The sequence below is a fragment of the Pan troglodytes genome, chromosome 7, assembly GCF_028858775.2.
Source record: "Pan troglodytes isolate AG18354 chromosome 7, NHGRI_mPanTro3-v2.0_pri, whole genome shotgun sequence".
NCBI lineage: Eukaryota > Metazoa > Chordata > Mammalia > Primates > Hominidae > Pan > Pan troglodytes.
The window spans coordinates 143,756,446-143,778,070 of NC_072405.2; the positions used below are offsets into that span (position 1 = coordinate 143,756,446).

At 49.4% G+C, this 21,625-nt stretch overlaps 1 protein-coding gene across 8 annotated transcripts in view; it reads right to left on the reverse strand.

Moving 5' to 3' along the window:
- ST3GAL1 (ST3 beta-galactoside alpha-2,3-sialyltransferase 1) overlaps positions 1-21,625 on the reverse strand; it is a 116,278-nt gene that overhangs the window by 35,793 nt on the left and 58,860 nt on the right. For 6 of the 8 annotated variants that reach the window (XM_016958876.4, XM_054656366.2, XM_054656365.2 and 3 more), the window contains one exon: positions 8,617-8,671. The exons of the other annotated variants lie outside the window; for them this stretch is intronic. The gene's annotated coding sequence lies outside the window, so the exon portion shown is untranslated. The remainder of the gene's footprint in view (positions 1-8,616; positions 8,672-21,625) is intronic. 8 annotated transcript variants of the gene reach the window in all.

The window sequence follows — 21,625 nt, forward strand, 5'->3', positions numbered from 1 at the left end:
GAGAGGGAAGGCTGTGTAAGGCAGGTGGTCATGGAGACAGGGGGCATAGCACTGATGGAGGAGGGCAGAGGGGGAGGGTAAATCAGGCCTGTGCCCAAAAAAACACATGGTGGTGATGATGGAGACACTGGTATGTTACAGAAAACAGGGCGCCCTTCAGAGGGGCTGCTGTGGGTGGAGCTGGATCGTGGAAGTCCTGAGGAACGTGGACTTGGGGACTGAAGGCAAAGGGGAGCCTGGCTGGCTTGTGAGCAGCAGACAGTAGTGATTGCAACTGGCACATCGTGGCTGGACTGGAGAGGGGTGCACAGGACACCCTGTGGGAGTCTAGAGAGGGGCCCAGTCTCCATGAGCATGACTTGGAAAGTCTGTTTCCTTTGGAACCTGTTTCCCTGCTCCTTTCTGCATCGGCGCCTGCCCATTTCCCCCACAGCCCAGCAGTGCCAGCAGGTTGGGAGAACCCTTCGATGTGCTTGCAAATCTTCCTCTTTGCACCTTAGTGCCTCCTGCTTTTTCCTTTGCTGGGGAAGTTGGGGAAAAAAAAGATTCTGCTGAAGCACAAATAGTGGCTCAGAGTAGGCAGTGTGGAGAAGTGCCCCAGAGAAACACGATTAACCAGGATTAGGGTCACATGAGAAGGAGGCGAATATGTTTTCATATTCACAGCCTCACAAAAAGAATTTAAATCCACAAATCTTCTTATGTGTGTGGATTGAGGAGTGCTAAATTTGGAGTCCTAGGATATCCAAATGACATTAGAAGCGTGTAATGTGGCTGGGAATTCCAGGGGTTGCACTATACGCACACCCAGGCTCACACCTGTCCCAGAAGAAAGGATTTCCCCCCATTTGGGTGGTGCTGGAGGCTGATAAAGAAGAGACAATTCAGAGCTCCTAATGCCCCTTGCACCTGCCCTCAGGCATCTGTCGCTGGTTCTAAAACCCTCAGCATAAAGGAAGGGCTGGAGCTGTGGCCGCTCTGGAGCCGAGATTCACAGTCTGACACGTGGCTTAAAGAGGCCCCTTTCTCCCTAGTCCCTGACTTCATGGAAATATTTTAATGCTACTGATTTTCAGGGGCATCCAGGAGGTGCCCGAAGGAGCTGAGGGGCAGCCTCTAGCAGTGTCCATAATGGGGATTAAGATCACATTATAAACCCGGCTGCTACAATGGCGAGGCATGCAGCACCCTCCAGGGTTCCGGGATGGGTGGGAGCGTCAGGCGACAGCAGGCATTTCGCATGAACCATCCCATCCCTAGACACTGAAGGTTGGAGGGGTGTCACGGTGTCCAGTTGGATCACAGGATTAAACTGCCCTGGCCCAGGCTCAGCCCCACCCCCATACCTGGGCCCCAGAGGAGAGGAAGAGTAGCTCTCATCAGAAAGGGCCCAGCAGTCAGGAAAGGAGGGAGACCTTGCCCTCTTGACCAGGGGCTGCCAAGCTGTCCAGTGGGAGGAGCGAGAGCACGGGTGGCCGGAGCATATGGGCAAGGATCGGCACCACGGGGCCAGGGCACGCTCAGAGCAGCTGAGGCCTGGCAGCCCTGGTGAGGCTCGGGATGGACGATACGAGGGGACACTGGGCAGCTTGGACCAGCAGAGGCCCAGCAAGCAGGTGGGAGAACAGAGGCCAGTTCTGACCGGGAGGCATTCCCAGAGCCTGTCCCTGGGGGTCAGGAGGCGTGGACCATGGAGAGAGTGAGATACTAGTATTGATGTCTCCCCAAATGCACCCCCAGCTCATGAGTCCTGGAGATGGCTGGGGAAGAAAGCACTGGGTCCTGTCCCTAAAGTGCACCAACTCTGCGCCAGGCTCCAAGTCAGCACTTCTCTTAGGCTGCTTGTTTGACCTCAACAGCTTTACCAAGGGGTGGTATGTTCTCTTTCAAAGTGAAGAAATGGGGCCAGGCGTGGTGGCTCAAGCCTGTAATCCTAGCACTTTGGGAGGCTGCAGCAGGTGGATCACTTGAGGTCAGGATTTCCGAGACCAGCCTGGCCAACATGGTGAAACCCTGTCTTTACTGAAAATACAAAAATTATCTGGGCGTAGTGGCATGTGCCTGTAATCCCAGATACTGGGGAGGCTGAGGCATGAGAATTGCTTGAACCTGGGAGGTGGAGGTTGCAGTGAGCTGAGATCGCACCACTGCACTCCAGCCTGGGTGACAGAGCAAAACTCTGTCTCAAAAAAATAAAATAAGATAAAAGGTGATCCAAACAGCCCGGCTCCAGAGGCCCAGCTCTTCATGCTAAGAATCTACCTTTCCGCCTCAGCTGGTCTCTCTGGATGGCGCCCATACCCCACCTCGGGGAGCGTCCATGCGGCAGGGGGAGTTCACCTCCACTCAGCCCTACTCTGCCCACTCTCCCCACAAAGTGATCACGAGTGCTCCTCACCCTCCGTCCAATAAGGAGGCGACTCTGGCAGGAGAGATAAACTGAGCTACGCCGAATGACTGCTGGGAATGTCCAAACACCCTCATGGCCAGAGGTGCTAGAGACAGCTCTGTCCCAGCTCTGTCTGAGCTGGCCACCAGGTAGGCATCCAACACTGGGAGTGTGCCTCCCATCCCACGCTGCAGTCCTTTCCGGGACCTCCCAGGGGTGGGAGGACTGGACGCATTGTCCCCAGCTGACCATTAGAAGGCCTCCCACATAGGGAACACAGCATTTTAAAAACATCTTGTTCTGCTCAACTTTAAAACACACAAGTCTCATTTTATCTCCTCCCACAATGCAGTGATAAGAGGTGGGCCTTGCCAAGGCTGGCTGTACTGCTTGGGTCTTGGAGAGAAACGAAGACTGGAAGGGCAGGAGGTCTAGGGACGGCGATGGCAGAATGTGCCCAGCACTGGCTAGAGACCGCCATCTGAATTCCAGTTCTAATGCTTGGCCAGCTGGCTGAGCATCCTGGGGTGGGTGGAGGGTGCACATGAGTTTGCATGTGGGGGATACTGTGTATAAGCCTCAGCTCCCTTCAGATGTACAGCATGGGGCGGGAGGAAGAAACATGATCTAAAGAAAAACCACCCTGACTGGGCGTGGTGGCTCATGCCTGTAATCCCAACATTTTGGGAGACCCAGGCAGGTGGACCACAAGGTCAGGAGTTTGAGACCAGCCTGGCCAATATGGCGAAATCCTGTCTCCACTAGAAATATAAAAAATTAGCCAGGCATGGTGGCATGTGCCTGTAGTCCCAGCTACTCGGGAGGCTAAGGCAGGAGAATCACTTGAACCTGGGAGGTGGAGGTTGCAGTGAGCTGAGATCACGCCACTGCACTCCAGCCTGGGCGACAGAGCAAGACTCTGTGTCAGGAAAAAAAAAAAGAGAGAGAGAGAGAGAGAGGCCACCCTAGCTATTTTCTCTTGCCTCTCTGGGGTTCTGACTCTTTTCACCTTCTTCTCTCTCCTTCTCCCCTAAATGATCAACACTACCCTTTATCCAGGAAGACGCTGGCAGGCACATTTTGCAAGCATGTCTGAGTGTGTGTGTGTTATGCACTAGAGCTACAAAGCAAACATTAATAGCTTCTCAGTGAAGAAAAGGGATAATCAAAAACCTAGAAGGATAAATTATTAGGAAGAATTTGCTGTTTCTTATTAACGCAGAGAATAAGCACAGGGTCTTCAGATTCAATTTCTATTTACAAGGCCCCACAATATGCCTGTGAAGCAATGTTCTCCCTATTTTACAGGTAAGACATGCAGGCTGAGAGAATAAGAGCCTTCTGATACACTGTGCCCTGGAATCTGTTCCAAGATTCTCATTCCTATTTGTTGACTGAGGCTCAGCTTCTGAAAGTATTGACTGAGTTATCATTCCCCTTCAAACTCAGAAGAGTTCCCTCTGAGCTCAGGCTTTGTGCACAAAAAGCAGTGAGATCTTTCCCACTTTACAACACTCCTGACCCAGGAATCTCATGTCTTCTGCCAGGATCCATGAAACACTAACAGGCTAACTTGTTAGTAGCAGCAGGATAAAAGCAAATCCCAGACCTTGCAGCCTCTCCTGGCCTCTTCCATGCTATTTTCTGCTTATGCCCCTACCTACCTGAAGCCTCCAGTGGGTTCTCTCCACACCCACAATGCAATCCAAGGCTCTCACCAAGGCCTGCAAGATCCTACATGAACTGGTCCCTGCCTACTCTCTGATTCCATTTTCCACGCCTTTTCCTTGCTCACTCCAGCTCAGCCTCCATGCTGTCCCTCAAGCAGGCCAAGCACAGGACCTACACACAGCCTATCTGCTCTGCCCCGAATGCTCTTCCCACAGGAAGTAAGGTCATTCCTTTACTCAATTCAGGGTGCTGGGTCACATGGCAAATCCTTGCAGCAACTGTCCCTGAACGATGATGTGTATCGGCCTCTGCGTTTTTCCTCTATTCTGTTTTTTTTTTTTTTTTTTTGAGACAGAGTCTCGCTCTGTCACCCAGGCTGGAGTGCAGTGGCACGATCTTGGCTCACTGCAACCTTCACCTCCTGGGTTCAAGCAATTTTCCTGCTTCAGCCTCCCGAGTAGCTGGGACTACAGGTGTGTGCCACCACGCCCAGCTAATTTTTTGTGTTTTTAGTAGAGATGGGGTTTCACCATATTAGCCAGGATGGTCTCCATCTCCTGACCTGGTGATCCACCTGCCTCAGCCTCCCAAAGTGCTGGGATTACAGGCATGAGCCACCGCGCCCAGCCTCCTCTATTCTTTCCCACACACATGACTAACTGGCATTGCATACTTAATACATAGCTGAAAGGATTCCCCGTGCAACTAAGTTTCTTGAACTCAAGGGCTTTCTTAGTTCACTACTGTGTTCCCAGACGAGTGACCCTACACTCTCTTTCACAGTCACCTGGAAAGTAGGCATTATCTCCATCTTATAGAAGAGGAAACTGAGGCTGAGAAGTTCAGCCATTGCAATTTACCCAATTTCGCACTTAATTTCGCACTTAAATTGTTAGACGTAGGATTCAAATCCAGACATGTGCAATGCTAATGCATTGTTTGGAGACACTTCTCCATGAGTTTCTTGCATTCCTACACATCTTGCTGGGTAGACAAAGAATGCAAGGCTCTGACTGCTCTGTACCTGGGTTGGGTTTGCAGCAACCAATCCTGAGACATGAGGTAATGTTTCCCTCTGGGACAAAAAGCTGGCTTGCTTGCTGTCTGTCGCAAGATGGTGGATCCCCCAAGCTCAGTGTTCCTGTCCTATATCGTAACCCATAGCATGTGTGGCATCTATATGGGCCTTCTGCCTGCCCGCCATGACACTTAGTGGGTGAAGGGGAGCAGACACAAAAGCTCATGCTGCTTTTGAACTGCGAATAATAAAGTCAAGAACTCTCTGGAGTTTTACCAAATAGAGAAAGTGGTCAGGTTGTGCCTGAACTGCTGTGGAGGGTACATGCTGTGTCTTATTTAGTCTTAGTAATCTCGGTATGTGCCCCTGGCCCCAGGCCCTCATAAGCACTTGTTTAATTGACAGACGGACAGATGGATAACCCAGTAGTGCTGAATGATGATGGCTTGCTGGTCAACCACTGAGCTGCCTGCTCCTTGGAGGGAGGCTACAGGGCTGGGCTCCGAGTCACACAGCGCAGGAGTTTTTTGAGCCTTTCTTAAGAGAACTCTTCAGGAGCTTACAGGCCAGAAATCAGATAGAATTGCATTCTGAGTATTATTTTTCCAGCTGAGTAAGATGCAGTTAATGGAAAGCTTAATACATACTTCTGAGCCCTGTGGAAAGAGAGACATTCTGCTGCTTCTGGAAATGAGTTTCTGGTTCTGCAGCCACAGGTCTCAGGTGAAGGAGAGGTGAGAATGGGCTGAAGCTCCAGTCTATATGTGCAAGACAGGATCATCAAGGTACTGCCCTTCCTTCCTAGGACATCTCTTTGCTAAGAGCCAGAGGTCTACAAAATCAAAGGGGAGCTGACAGAAGCCCCGTCCCCATGCCTGGCTACTACCTGCCTTAGAGGCAAAGGTTGTAGCATTTCCAGATCACAGAGGAACACACAGATGACCACACCTTTCTGTTCCATTTTCAGAGTCTCCAGGAGGGGGCGTGACTTGCCCAAGGTTGTACACTGGCTGAGGTGGCACTAAGATGAGACCACAGCACCTGAGGAGGCACCTGGCCCTGCTGTGGAGCCCAGGGTTCTGGTTCCTAGAGCGCCTGGAGCCTCGGAGCAACTTTCCTGAGACGGGGACCAGGGCCTCTCTCTGCCATAGTGGGCTCAATCCTGAACTCAGGTATGCTGATGCTCTGGGATTGTCCAGGCCACGGCACCCAAGGGGGATGGGGCTGTTTTTCCCAAATACCACCCCTCTTCCGAGTTCTTGGCCCCAGGAGCCCTTCTTTTTTATCAACTCACAAATCTATGTGAGCAAAATAAAAACAGAAAACAAAGTCAGAGAGAACCTGGGGTCCCTAACTTCTCAGCATGTCTCTTCCAGCACACCCAGCCCCATGAACTGCTCCCCCAGGCTGGTGCCAATACCACCCTGTGATGAAGGAGGGACCTGAGCCCGCACACAGGGGCCTGAGCCTAATGGCTGTGCCAAGACAGAGGTCTGTCAGCCACTGCACCCCTACCCGGGCCCTGTCTGCCTGCTGCACCTCCCTCCCTGAGCTCAGCACAAGGTCAGCAGTGTAGTTGCCAAAACTGTTTCTTCTGCTGTTTCTGTGGTTTTTGAATCCAGATTCCTGCCCTGCCTGGAAAGACGGGACTGACACAGTGGACTGCAGTGTGCTGCGAACTCACAGCCTTAGTTAAAGAAGGCATTTTGAGAACACATGCAAAGCAAGAAGATAAAACCATTGCAAACTTCACCAAACACAGAAATTGTGCAAAGAGGATTAAGGACTAAGACAAGTAGTTTCCTATTAGAGATACACCTTTCTTCTCTCCCATGCAATTTTGTTGGATTTTTTTTTTTTTTTTTTTTTTTTTTTTTTTTTGGTGAGACGGAGTCTCGCTCTTTTGCCCAGGCTGGAGTGCAGGGGCGCAATCTCGGCTCACTGTAACCTCCGTGCCTCCTGGGTTCAAGCAATTCTCCTGCCTCAGCCTCCCGAGTAGCTGGGATTACAGGCACCCGCCACCATGCCTGGCTAATTTTTGTATTTTTAGTAGAGATAGGGTTTTGCCATGTTGGCCAGGCTGGTCTTGAACTCCAGACCTCAGGTGATCCGCCTGCCTCAGCCTCCCAACGTGCTAGGATTACAGGCATGAACCACCATGCCCGGCGGATTTTTCTTGCTACACAACCCCCACCCCACTGCCACACTCCTGCAGACACTTGGAGGTGACTAAGGAAGGGATACTAGACGTGAGCAGCCACTGTGATGGCAGAGGGGTGTGGGAGCAAACACCCAGAGAATCAAACTCAAAGAGCGTCATGTTACACTAAGCACACTCCCTGCCCCAGGGCCTTTGCACCTGCTGTTCCCTCAACCAAAACTGTTCCTACCCCAGAATCCATATGGCTTGCTCACTCACTGCATTCACGTTTCTGTCCAAATGCCTTCCTTGGAGAAGCCTTCCCTGGTCACCATAAAATAGCATCGCTGTCTCTGCCGCTTGTTCTGTGGCATTCCCCTTCACAGCCTTCATCAGGAACTGGCGCTAGACAGTGGACTGAATGTCTGTCCCTCTGTCTTCCCCCCCCAGAAGGCAGGCAGTTCATCCGACTCCCTGACTGCTGTGTGCCTGCTGGGAGCAGTGGTAGGCCCTCAATGAGTACATGTGGACTGCAGGGACAGCGAGCTGTGAAACAGCAAAGCGCTCAGCACTCAGGGAGCAAAGATTCATTCTGATTTGTGTCTCCCAAGAGGTGGGGGTGTGGTTGTTTCTGGGCCTCAGTGTCCTTATCTGGAAAATGGGATGATTATAATGAAACTTCCAATGAGCCCTGCCCATGAACGGCCAGGGCTGGTGTCCAGCTAGGGCAGGTGCCCTCTGATCTGTCAACCTCGTGTTTGGAGGGTTTTTTTTTTTTTTCTAGCTGAGCTCTGCTTGCCCCTGACTGAGCAGTACCAACTATCCTCAAAGAAGGGAAGGTAGAACTCAGCCCACAGACTTCCTTTGGCTTTTGCAAAAACAACAAAACCAAAAATACTACAAACCACACCGTGTAACTACGCAACCATCCAGAGTGGTGCTGAGTGAGACTGAGTCCTGCCTGCCGGGCTCCTCTGTGGCTGAGGCAGAATGTGAGGCACACAGCACACGACGAGGCACCTGGGCCCTGCTGTGGGGTCCTAGGGGTCTGGTTCCTAGAGATCCTGGGGCCTCGGAGCAACCCTCCTGGGAGAATGGACCCAGGGCCCTGCTGGCCACAGTGAGCTCGATCCTGAACCCAGGTGCGCTGAAGCTCCGGGTTTGTCCCGGCCACGGCACCCACTGGGAATGGGGATGTTTTTCTCAAATGCCACCACCCTTCTGAATTTCTGGACCCAGGGGCCCTCTCCTTTCAACCCAGGAATCTGTGTGAGTACCATCAAAACAGAAAACAAAGTCGCAGGTCTCCCCTTTTTAAGGCAAAGAAATCAAGGCAATTTAGAGCACAGGTTCTGGAGTGAAAGAGAGCTGGGTTCGAATCCCAGCTCTGCCACTTACCGGCTGTGTGACCTCAGTGGAGTCTCTTAACCTCTCTGAACCTCAGTTTCTTCATCTGAAAAACAGAAGAAAACACTCAGGAGACTTAGCATGGGGAGAGGGCGTGAGGATTGGTGAGACAGTTTCTGTCCCTACTTGGCTCAGATATACACAGTAAATGTTAAGTGCTCATGTGAAGCCTCTGAGCCCTTTCAAGCCACTCAGTGTGGGGAGAGAAGAGAGTCACCTAAAGAGCACTGGATGGGAGCCAGGGGACCTACGTGCAGAAGCTTCCTGTCCCAAACTGCAAACAGAAAGCTCTGAACTGCATGATCTCTAAGACCACTTCCTGTTGTAAAAATGCTAAATTTGGAGAGCCTGCCCCAGAGAGTTTTAATCAACATGCAAAACACCGAAATGGGGGAAGAATGAGGCAAAGAGGGCCAGGACAAAGGGCTCTTGCTCAAACCCTGAAGGAGAGGATGGGTGGGGTAGACAGAAAGTGAGAGGATGGCACATCCTTTTTCTGGGACCTGCTGTGTGCCTGGCACTGGGTTAAGGCCTTTCACATACATTATTTAGCCTCATGACAGTCCCTTGGGGTAGCTCCAGCCTCGCCATCACACACAGAAGGAAACCGAAGCTCGGAGGTCGAGCAGCTCGGCGTACTAAGGGGAGCAAGGGCAGAATGGGGACTGGAATCCAGGTCTGCAGGTCAAAGGCTGTTCTCACCCACCCCCATCCCCAAGGAAGCGTGTGCACTCGCAACAGGGCTGGGGGCAGGTCACAGATCTCACTGGGCAGGGGCGGGAGGTAGTTCTGAGTCTGGCATATTCTTCTAACTGGCAGGAAACAGACAGCTAGGCATTTTGCGAAGGAACAGAGAGACGTGAATCTAAGACTCAAGATCAGAGAAGTGGTGTTGTCATTGTTGTAATGTTTTTCCTAAATCTTGAATGAGAAGAGGGTGCTCAGTCGAGGGCAATAACAAATGATAATCATGCTCTACCCACAGCTGGCAGCAGCTTTGGTCACAGCTGCTTTTGCTCCTGTCACCTGTAATGCACTTTTCCACCAGGGACAGGGATAAAAAGAACTTTCTGAGCTGTTAAGACCGCCTGGGCCTCATTCTCACCCTCTCCCCATGCCCCATCAATAATGGATGAGTCTGAGGCCCTCAGACGTTAATATCACACCAAGAGGCCCACGGGGGCCAGAAGGAGGGAGGAGGTGCCTAGGGTGGGTTTGCCCTGCCTCTGACTCTCTAAAGAAACAACTCGAAAGGGACATTTTTAGTATAATTACAAGTAAGTACTTTTCAGAACAAGCAACACCTGCTCTTTGCGTCCTTTTCCCCAACACTGCAGGGAAGGTTACAGGGAGGAGACGCAGCTTAACATAACTAATGTCACTGGGTCTGAGGGCAGTGATGAGGGTGGGGGGCTATGAAGCGAGACAGCCTGGGTCCAATTCTCAGCCCTGTCATTCACTGGCTGTACATCCTGCCAGGAGTCACTTAACCTCACTGTGCCTCAGTTTCCTCGTCTGTAAAGAAAAAGAATAGTAGTCCCCACCTCCTAGGGTTGCCAAGAAGATTAAGAGGATCAATGAATATGAAGTGCGTAAAGCACGCCTGGCCTCTCAGCCATGCTCCCTGAGGGCTGAGCTATCATCTTCTTCATCATCATCATCACCTTCTACTCTGGGTCAGATGCTGTACATCTCACAGGAGGTATCTTTGTTCCTGTTTCCCTGATGAGGAAGTTGAGACTGAGAAGGTCAAAAATGCACTGAATTAGTCATCATACAAATAATGAATTAGCAGTGAGCTGGGAGGGCACCAAGAGCTTTCACCTGGTGCTCTCCTTCCCAACACTGCTGGGCTGAGCCACACCAGGCAAGGGGACTTGGACAGGCTTCGCTGTCCCCACGGCCTTTAATCTGTCTCTCCTCGGCTAACAGAGCTCTCTAATAAACAAACAGCCTCAGACATCGTTCTTTCTAAGCAAGGTCAGATGTGGGAAAGGTAACATGAGCAAGGATAGAAAAATCAACACAGGGTTTTTCAGTGTTGCCATGGAATCCCAAGAGTTCACCCCAAGCCTAGGTCGTTCTGTGTCTGTGGGTGGCTACTCAAGAGCAGGAAAACACTCAGGCTCCTAGTCATAACCAGAAACTGCCCCAGACACAGGCAGCTAGAGTAAGTTCTCCTATGCCCGTCCAGCCCAGCCCTATCCAGCAGGGTCATTAGGTGCTCTCTTGAGGTGGGGAGCAGTAGCTGTGGGAGAGGGTTTGGAGAAGTACTGTCAATTTGGAATCTATAAGAACATTTATGTAAAAGAACAATCTCTCTGGCCGGGTGCAGTGGTTCAGCCTGTAATCCCAGCACTTTAGAAGGTCGAGGTGGGCGGATCACTTGAGGTCAGGAGTTCAAAGACCAGCTTGGCCAACATGGTGAAACCCTGTCTCAACTAAAAATACAAAAATGAGCCAGGTGTGGTGGCAGGCGTCTGTAATCCCAGCTACTCAGGAGGCTGAGGCAGGAGAATCGCTTGAACCCAGGAGGTGGAGGTTGCAGTGAGCCGAGATTGTGCCACTGTGCTCCAACCTGGGTGACAAGAGTGAAACTCCGTCTCAAAACAAACAAACAAACAAACAACAACAACAACCAAAAATCTCTAGGACTTTGGCTCTGAGCACTACCCAATACTTAGGAATAGCCACAGAAGGCCATGGGGAAATGAAATCTGCTGAGATGTTGTGGGCAGAACAAGCCTTGTCTTAATGAGGTGCATCCTGGCTGGCAGAAGATGGTGGCTTGGCCAAAGTCTCCAAGCAGGTCAGCAACACAGCAGGGAGTGCAGCCCAGGGCACCTCAAACCCTGCGTGCCTTCTGTCAACTGCCTCAGGATTCACCGGGGGACTCAAGCATCCATTTCCTGGTCACCTCATTTATGCCAGGAATTGGGAGAGGTTGCCAAAGGACAAAGAAAGCAAATGAGGCATTATCAGTGCAGGGAATAGCCAATCATGATAATGTGGGGCCTGCTATCCCTGGGGTACTAAGAGCAGCTTAGCTCTTATTCAGTGCTTGCCTGTAGGCCAGACACTGTCCTAACCCATTTAAATCATCACAAGAGCCCGGCAGAATTGGCCCTTGCTATGGACTGAACCGTCCCCCACACCCCCACCAAATTCATATGTTGATGCCTTAACCCTCAAGATGACTGTATTTGGAGATAAGGCCTTTAGGAAGGTAATAAGGTTAAATGAGGTCATAATGGTGGGGCCCTAATCTGCTAGAATTGATGTCCTTATAAAAAAAAAAAAGAGGTGCCAGAAAGCACTCTCACCATATGCACATAAGAAAGCCATGTGAGGACAAATTAGAAGGCTGCCATTTGCAAGCCAGAAAGAGAGCCCTCATCAGAAACCAACCCTGATGACACCTTGATCTTGGGCTTCCAGCTTCTAGATCTGTGAGAAAATAAATTTCTGTCGTTTAAGCTACCGAGTTTGTGATATTTTGTTATGGTAGTTCTTGCAAATTAATGCAGGACTATAATTATCATCCCCATTTTGCAGTTGAGGAAGCTGAGGCACAGTGTGGTCAAGCACTTTGCTGAAGGCCATATGACTACAACTATTAAGTGACAGAGATAGGACTCAGACCCAGGCATCTGTCTGCAGAGCCCAGTGTGGCCGACTGCATTATGCAACTATTTATTCCCCTTCTAGCAGCCTCCACCTCTCACTGTGGGAGGACAGACAGTATACCTCCCTGCTCCACTGACATTGGGCTTGGCCATGTCACTTGCTTTGGTTGACAGAGTGTGTGCAGTTCTGGTATGTGCCATCTCTGAGCAGAAAGCTGAAATCTGACTATGTAGTTCTTTCAGTTCTGGTTAGAGGACAGCATGTCCTGGTTAGCGACTACCTTCACCCTGGACCTTAAACTGAGAAAATTCACAGAGCATTGCTGAGCCACAGCTGACCTGCAGGTTACCCACAGCATTTTCACTTGTAACGAACAAGAAATAAACATCTGTTGCAAGTCACTGAGCTTGGAAGATTTTGTTATGCAGCAAAGCTGACAAACACAGAGTTCCTTTTGCAAGTATTCTAACTCCCCCCAACAAACGTTTGATTTGTAAGAACTGAGTAGATAGTCAGGAGATCCGACTTCCACTCAGGCTCTGCCATTTTGCAGCTCAGTGGCCATGGATAAGCCATTTCATCTCTGAACTTTAGTTTTCTCATCTGCAAAACAGGGATAATAAGCATCCTTACATTCTGGGGCTGTTGTAAGGATTCAGTGCCTGTAACAATTAGGATCCACTGTCTGCTCCCCCTCCGCCCCATCTCCGCCACCCCTCCTTGAAGGCCCTCCCTCCTTCCTTTCCTTCCTCCCTCCGTCCAGCCCCCCACTTCCTGGCTGCCTTAAGAAACTCCACCCTAGCTGGGCCAATTGTTCTTTGATCAATTGTTTTTCCTTATCTGTGTCTAACCCGCATGGACTCTTCTGCCTGGCTTTTACAAATGGCAAGTATGTCGCAGCTCCACCCTAGGCCTTATCGTTAACAAGGACTTTCCTGAATATCTCCAGATGTAGAGAAAGCAGGTACATATCAAGTATATGGAACTACATGGCATTTCCTAAAAATAACTGAACGAGAGTGGAGAAAAAAACATGCACTGCCCACCTTGAAAGGCAGCGATGGCGGCACTGTGAATTATGTTTACGACGAGGTGATGCATTAGGGCTGAAGATAGAGGAGTCTGGATTAGAATCAAGGGCTGCTCTTTCAGCACAGCCTTACAGTAGGTGCTCCCTCAGCCAGGCAGTGTGGGATGTCTACACTGTACATGGAGAGGAGGGGAGGCTGGTCCTGCTCAGGGAGGTGGCAGGAAGTAGGCTGGGAGGAGCAGAACTTCATTGGGTTCCTGTGAAGTGAAGGCTGGGCTTTCCCAGCCTGGAGGATCACTGAAGCCCAGAATGGAAGGTGGGGAGGGAGGGCATCTGGAGAGTCTGACTCCTCTCCCCCTCCTCCAGTCCTGCATCATAGATGAGAAACTAAGGACTGGAAAAGGGCAGTGCCTTCCCCAAGGTCATGGAGCCAGCCAGCCTCAGAACTTGGACTAGAACCCAGTCTCCTGAGACCTGCTCAGTCATCATTCCATCGCCCAGCCTCCTGCTCAGTTAGAAGGAAATGAGATTCATCCCTTTTGCTGGCTTGGAAGGCAAATGTCAAGTTTCTCTACTCTTGTGGGTGGATTTACCAAAACTCAATCCAATCCAATCAGCTTTTCTTTGAGTCATTTCAAAACATCTCCCATTTCTGGGAAAGAATCAAGCCCATTCACCCACTGCCTGGGGCCTGGAACTGAAAGTGGGTAGTGAAGTGGGAAGTCAATCCCAGGCATAAAATAATAGCTGCTTGTTTCTGGTTTGGTTTTTTGAGTCCTTATTTGTTAGTTTGTTTTTCCCCCAAGTCCTGAGATAGGCCATGTTGGGGGAGAGTGGCTACAGGAAGGTACAGGCTCTGCCCTCGAGAGCTTCCACTCAAGAGTATGAGATAGGACCTTCTATGGTCGAGAAGAGACAGGGGAGTTCAGCATAGGTTGGGCTGGGCAGGGAAGGCTTCGGAGAGGAGGTCAGACTGGCAACTCTTCTGGAAAATGGGAAGAAGATGACAAGGCAGAAGAGAAAAGGAATTCTAGTCTTGGAGGGTAAAGTTTTGAAAAGGAGTGAGGAGGACAAACATTCCAGATTTATGTTTTCTCAGGGGAACTAGGGGGAAGTAGAAAGAGTTGGTAATGGGGAGGAGAATCCACGATCTCGAAGTTCAGGAAGTTGGGTGAGAGTGAGCCTCAGTTTCTTCATCTGCTAAACAGAAAAGACGGGCTAACTCTGCAGACACCTGGGGGTGGTCAATGATGTAGTACATGTGAAACATCCCAGAACAGGCACTGCAGACAATTTGGAGTTGCGGTATCCAATGCAGGATCCATGGTTGACAGACAATTCTTCATGGGTCTCTTGCACTTCTGTGTGTCTTGCAAGCAGAAGCACTGACAGCCTTCTTTTCTGAACTACCTTTTTAAGGAGGCACAGAGCCTGGAACATAGAGATAGTGTCTCCTTCCAGAGCAGGGCTCAGGTGTGCTTACTCTCCAGTATCATAAAGATAATGCCTCCCTCCAAGAGAGAAGTTGAGTAGGTTCACTTGCAGCCCATTATAATAAAAGATTGTGGTTCCTCACCTATGAAGCAAGCCCGTGGGTCTTGGGGTACAAGTAGAAATGATGCAAACATGAAACTTGGGCTGCCTGCCGTGCTGGAGTCAAGTCTTTTGGCTCTGATCCAGGAAGCTGCTATCTTTTGTTAGCATCTGCCAACGAGCTAATTTGTTGGCTTGCAAATAGGGTGATATCTCAGGTCTGTCACAGTTCTTTATATCTACTAGCCTCACGTGGCTATTTCTTTTCTTTCTTTTCTTTTTTTTTTTTTTTTTTGAGACGAAGTTTCACTCTTGTCGCCCAGGGTGGAGTGCGGTGGTGCAATCTTGGCTCACTGCAATCTCCACCTCCTGGGTTCAAGCGATTCTCCTGCCTCAGTCTCCCGAGTAGCTGGGATTACAGGTGTGCGCCACCATGCCTGGCTAATTTTTGTATTTTTAGTGGAGACAGGGTTTCACTATATTGGCCAGGCTAGTCTCGAATTCCTGACCCCACAATCCACCCACCTCGGCCTCCCAAAGTGCTGGAATTACAGGCGTGAGCCACCGCACTCACCTGCTATTTCTAATTAAACTTATATTTTAAATTTAAAATACAAGTCCTCAGTTGCACTCATTAATTAACTAATTAATGCCACTAATTAAATTAACTGAATTAAAATAGAATAAAATTTAAAGAACAGTTCCTCAGTTGCACCAGCTCAATTTCAAGTGCTTAACAGTCTCATGTGGCTAGCAGCTACTGACCTGGGCAGTACCGACATAGAGCATTTCCATCATCAGGAAAGTTCTATTGGAGAGTGCTGACCGAGAAGCAGAGAGCACAGGGTCTGGGCCAGACTGACTTGCATTAACCCTTGTTCTATTCCTCACTGGCTTTGAGACTTTGAATAGGTTATTATACCTCACTGAGTTCCAATTTTTCATCTGTAAGATGAGAACAACAGGACTGACCTGATGGGGTCCTTGTGAGGCTCACACAAGACAACACGTACAAAGCGATCTGCCCAGCTTGGGCATGTGGCAAGGGCTCCCTAAATAAGAGCAAATATTTTTAGGTATTAAGCAAATAAATGGCAGATCTCCTTTGTATTACAGTGGGAGATGGTGATGGGCAACCTTGAAAGATAGGATTGTTTGGAAGAAACTGGGCAAACTGCGGCTGGGCACGGTGGCTCACGCCTGTAATCCCAACACTTTGGGAGGCACAGGTGGGCAGATCACCAGAGGTCAGGAGTTCGAGACCAGCCTGGCCAACATGGTGAAACCCCGTTGCTACTTAAAATACAAAAATTAGCCGGGCGTGGTGGTACGCACCTGTAATCCCAGCTACTCAGGAGGCCGAGGCAGGAGAATTGCTTGAATCTGGGAGGCGGAGGTTGCAGTAAGCTGAGATCGTGCCATTGCACTCCAGCTTGGGGGACAAGAGTGAGACTTTGTCCCAAAAAAAAGAAAAAAAAAGCTGGGCTGGGTGTGGTGGCTCACGCCTGTAATCCCAACACTTTGGGAGGCTGAGGTGGGTGGATCACAAGGTCAGGAGATGGAGACCATCCTGGCTAACACGGTGAAACCCTGTCTCTACTAAAAAATAAATATATAAATAAATAAATAAATAATAAATACAAATAAAAATAAAGAAACTTGGCAAACTGCAGAGGGACCTCCAAACCCAGGCCTACAAGTTAGTCCTTGACCCAGAGACATTTGGGAGCCTCAGAAGATTATAGGCAGCAGGAAGGAAAGACAGAAATCCAAGAATTCCACATAAGAAACGTGTTCTAGACTCTGGAGTCCAGGTAATTTGGTGTTTGAATCAGATGCCGGGTGACAGTAGGGAAGAGAAATGAGTGTGCTACCATGCTGTTGGGGAAAGATGGACATTCTCAACTCCACTACTTATCAGTAGAGGAAACCACAGGATAGGGTTCCTTGACTTCCCTCTTTGCTCTCTGAAGTCCTGCAGTGCCTTCTGGGTCTGCCTGGAGAAAGAGAATGAGCAGGAAGGCACAGTCTTGTGATGCATCTTCCCCCCCACCCACGCCCATGGCGATGGTAGGGAAGAGCATAGGCTTTGGCCCAGGAGGGTTGGCTTCGAGTCCTGGCACTGCCATTCCTAGCTGTGAAGGTATTCCCAGGAAGGTATTTCACCTCTGCCAGCCACGGCTTCCACCTTGCAGGCACGGGCATTACCAGGCCCATTTCTCGGGGTTGCTGGGAAAGTTAGATGAGATAATATAGGCCAAGTCTCTTGAAGAGTTCCTGGCACATTGTAGGGACATGAAGAAAAGAAGACGTATTGTTTCTTTCTTCTCCAGGCCAGCCCAAAGGACGAGCAGGAAACCTGAGCAGCATGAAGGGCAGGGGATGGTAATCAAGAACCGCTGGACTTTCCTTAGGTAGCAAATTACACCCGGTGACCCTCGGAGCCACTTCACCTGGAAAGGCAGGTTTCAGGTTTTCATTTCCTTAGCTGGGGTCAGGCTACCTGGAAGGTGCTGGGTCCCTGCAGAGTAGATGCTGCTGGCACTCTGCCCAGAGGCCTCTTCTGGCTGGGCCACCACCCCTCAGCTGCTGTGACTATTGGCTGCTGACAGCTCACAGCTGTCCCTTGATCCAGAGAACTGCCTCTGGCCACAGAGGAGCTGCCTCCCCTGGGAGGTGCCCACCGTCTCACCCCCCACACCCTAGGCAGCCCACAGACAATGACAGAGGGACATGGGGTTACACAGGGTTGGCCTCCTTTGCCTTTTCCTTCGGTTTCCCCCACTGATGGTAAGTACTAGAGTGGAAAAAAAGGCATCTTTCCCCAACAGCGTGGAGGCACACTCATTTCTCTTCCCTACTGCCACCTGGAGTCTGATTCAAACACCAAACTACCTGGACTCCAGAGTCCAGAACACGTTTCTTATGTGGAATTATCGGATTCCTGTCTTTCCTTTCTGCTGCCTATAATCTTCTGAGGCTCCCAAATGTCCCTGAGTCCCGGCCAAATTTTCAGGTTTGTGGGACAGCCTCATGGTACAGTTTGTGCTCTGGGGTTGGCCGTGGGATCAGGCTGAAGGTTGACTCTAGCTGGGAGCACATCCCTGCTCAGCAGCTCCCCTGCGTAGCCCCGTGTCCCCCACCCTTTCCCTGGAACACTTCCTCTGCAATCTACGTGCACGGAGTCCCAGACTCAGATTCTACAGGCAGGAAACTGAGATCCCTGTTTGAGGCTGATCTCTGCAGCGACTGTAAGGAAGAGACAACCTCAGAAGCAGGGCACTCGCTCAAATTCAGAGACCTTCCTCAAGAGCTGGGAGGATCCTCAATAACCACCGAGTCCAGACTCTTGGCTTTTGTGAGGAACCAGAGCCATTGGTCATTTAGTAAAGACTCGCTGGGTCCCAAGAATGTGCCAGGCTCTCTTTGGGATACTGGAGATACAATGAGGAGTGAAATATATAGTCCCTCTCTGAAAGCTTGTGCATCATACAAAACAGTGCAGATAATGGTAAATGCTTTTGCACAGAACCCCATAAGACTTGGAGGCAAGCAGAAATGACGCAAGTATGAAACTCAAGCTGGCTGCCCGCTGTGCTTTGAGTAATGAAGTCCCTTGTCTCTGATCCAGGAAGCTCCTGTCTTCTGCCAGCATCTGTCAGCAGGCTAATTTGTCAGCTTGCAAATAGGGAGACATCTCAGGCTTGTCACAGTTCTTTACAGTTACTAGCCTCATGTGGCTATTTCCAATTAAAATTAAATTTTAAGTTTAAAATGCAGTTCCTCAGATGCACTCATTAATTAACTAATTAGTGTTCCTAACTAAATTAGCTAATCAATTAAAATAATTAGCTAATTAACTAAAACTGAATGAAATTTAAAGCACAGTTCCTCAGTGTCACCAGCCAAATTTCAAGTGCTTAGTAGCCTCATGCAGTGAGCAGCTACTGAACAGGACAGTACAGATATTGAACATTTCCATCACTGGGAAAGTTCTATCGGAGAATACTCGTTGTGCAGTTGAGGCACAGGGTCTAGGGCCAGACAGACGTGGGTTCCACCCTTGTGTTTCACTTGACGGGAGACTCTGAGTTAGCTATGGAGCCTCTCTAAGGTTCGTCTGTAAAATGAGAATAGGACTTCACAAGCCTCCTATGAGGATCACAGGACACCACTGCAAATGACAGGGCGTGGGGCACCAGGGGGACCGTGAGACTGAGCTCCTGAGTGAGCCGCTTGCAAACACCATGTGAGGAGAGCGGAGCTCAGGCGGAGGGACATGCCAGTGGGAGATCACAGGGTGGAAAGTAGCTGGTGGTATTCAGCCGGTGTGGGACAGGTGTGCTGAGTAAAAGGGATAATTTTACAAGACGAGGTCAGTGAGGGAAGCAGAGCTGATCATGTCCCTCTGGAGGGCAGTGAATGTAACCCAGCAAAAATTAGTGAAGGAGGACCAGGCACCGTGGCTAACGCCTGTAATCCCAGTCCTTTGGGAGGCCAAGGCGGGTGGATCAACTGAGGTCTGGAGTTCGAGACCAGCCTGGCCAAAATGGTGACACCCCATCTCTACTAAAAATACAAAAAATCAGCTGGGCTTGGTGGCACACACCTGTAATCCCAGCTACTCGGGTGGCTGAGGCAGGAGAATTGCTTGAACCCAGAAGGCAGAGGTTGCAGTGAGCCAAGATCACACCGTTGCACTCCAGCCTGGGCAACAAGAGTGAAACTCTGTCTCAAAAAAAAAAAAAAAAAAAAAAAAAATAGCAATGGAGAATGGCTCTTCACACTTCTCTCTGGAAACTTCCCCTGGTTTCCCGCTGTCCCTACTGCATCACACACCTGTTTTCAGGGGACTTCCCAGGTTAAGCCTTTCAAAAAATAGATTTCAACAACTGAAGATGAATCCTGGGGAATAAGCCAATTAGTGGCCTTTTGAACACCAGCTCCACTTCCCAAAGTGCTTCTCTGGGCACAATGTGCAGGCAACTATCAGATACGAGGCCAATAAATATACCATCGCCCCTTCACCTCACATCATGTGAAACACAGGCTACTGGAAGCTCGGTGAATACCTGCTGCACATCGTTAGAGAGGAACTGAGGCAGAGTGAGCTTTCAGAGATAGTCTGCACCTATCTGAAGAGAGCGGGCCCACTATGTACATGCCGGGCAATTCTAAACCAGTGCTAAAGCATTTGGACCCTCAGACTTCTCCTCTGTAAAATGGGAATGCAAGTAAAAATGAGAGTGGATTGAAAATTTCAGTTTAAAATGCAGTTTTTCAATTGCATTAATTAACTAATTAGTGCCACTAATTAATTAGCTAATTAATTAAAATAATTAGCTAATAATTAAAATGGAATAAAATTTAAAGCACCGTTCCTCAGTTGCACCAGCCCAATTTCAAGTGGATTTACAAACTCCATGCACTCTGAGCAGTGTCTGGTTTTCTCATCATTACTGACAGTGTCATGTTGCCTGGACCCAGTGGTCCTCCTGTACCCCATGGTGGCCACCATAAGCTGAGAACAGCAGAGACTCGGAGCAAACTCCATCACAGGGGAAGGACAGGGAATGAAGCAGGTGACTGCGGCGGCCAATCTTTGGCTCTTTTTTCCTAAGTCCTCACACTGTATGATTCACGCAAATAACCAGTGACCTTTTCAAATAGGATTTTAAATGATAAACAGAAGTGCTTGTAGCCATAGCAGATAGAGGGCAAAGAAATGAAAACCTCGTCATTTTCCTTCTTTAAATCTCCAGCATTATTATCTAGCGCCTGAATTAAATCCTTGCGATACACTTGCACATTTTGGCAGTAAATACTCATCTTAGGGGTTTTAAAAGATCAACAAACACATTTTAAAAATTCTTGTCCAGCCAGAGCTTGCTAAGGACAGAAAAGCAAGGTTATCTGGGCTTGGGGGCTTTAATTAACAGTGCTTATGGGGAGGTAGATAGGCATTAAATCTGCGGTTCTTGCAAAAGTAGCAAAAGTTAGTGTAATGGAATTGTTCCAGCACATCTAATAACAGAAGGGTGGTTGTATTTATTGAACACCTAGTATGTGACTGGCCCTTGGCCTACAATGGCTAACATTTCCCAGCTATGTAGATGTGCACTGTTTCAGACACTTGATGTGGATTAAGCCATTCAATCTTCCAAACAATCTATTAGTAGGTGACTTATCATCTCTCCATATTTACACAAGCACAAAGAGGTGAAGTCACTTGTTCCAGGGCACACAGCTAGTAGGCAGCAAAGTCAGTCACCCAAACCTAGGTCACCAGGCTCCGGAGTGATGCCAATGTGCCACACCAACAGATACTACCTAAGTTGTCTCACTGCACCTTCACTAGAGACCTTTCGAGTCACATACTATTAGTCAGGGTTCTCTAGAGGGACAGGACTAATAGGATAGATGTATATATAAAGGGGAGTTTATTAAGGAGAAGGCCAGGCACGGTGGCTCATGCCTGTAATCCCAGCACTTTGGGAGGCTGAGGAGGGCAGATCATGAGGTCAAGAGATTGAGATCATTCTGGCCAACGTGGTGAAACCCCATCTCTACTAAAAATACAAAAAATTCGCTGGGCATGGTGGTATGCACCTGTAGTCCCAGCTATTTGGTAGGCTGAGGCAGGAGGATCGCTTGAACCCGGGAGGCAGAGGTTGCAGTGAGCTGAGAATGAGCCACTGCACTACAGCCTGGCAACAGAGCGAGACTCTGTCTCAAAACAAAACAAAACAAAAATATTAAGAAGAATTGACTCACACCATCACAAGGTAAAGTCCCATGATAGGCCGTCTG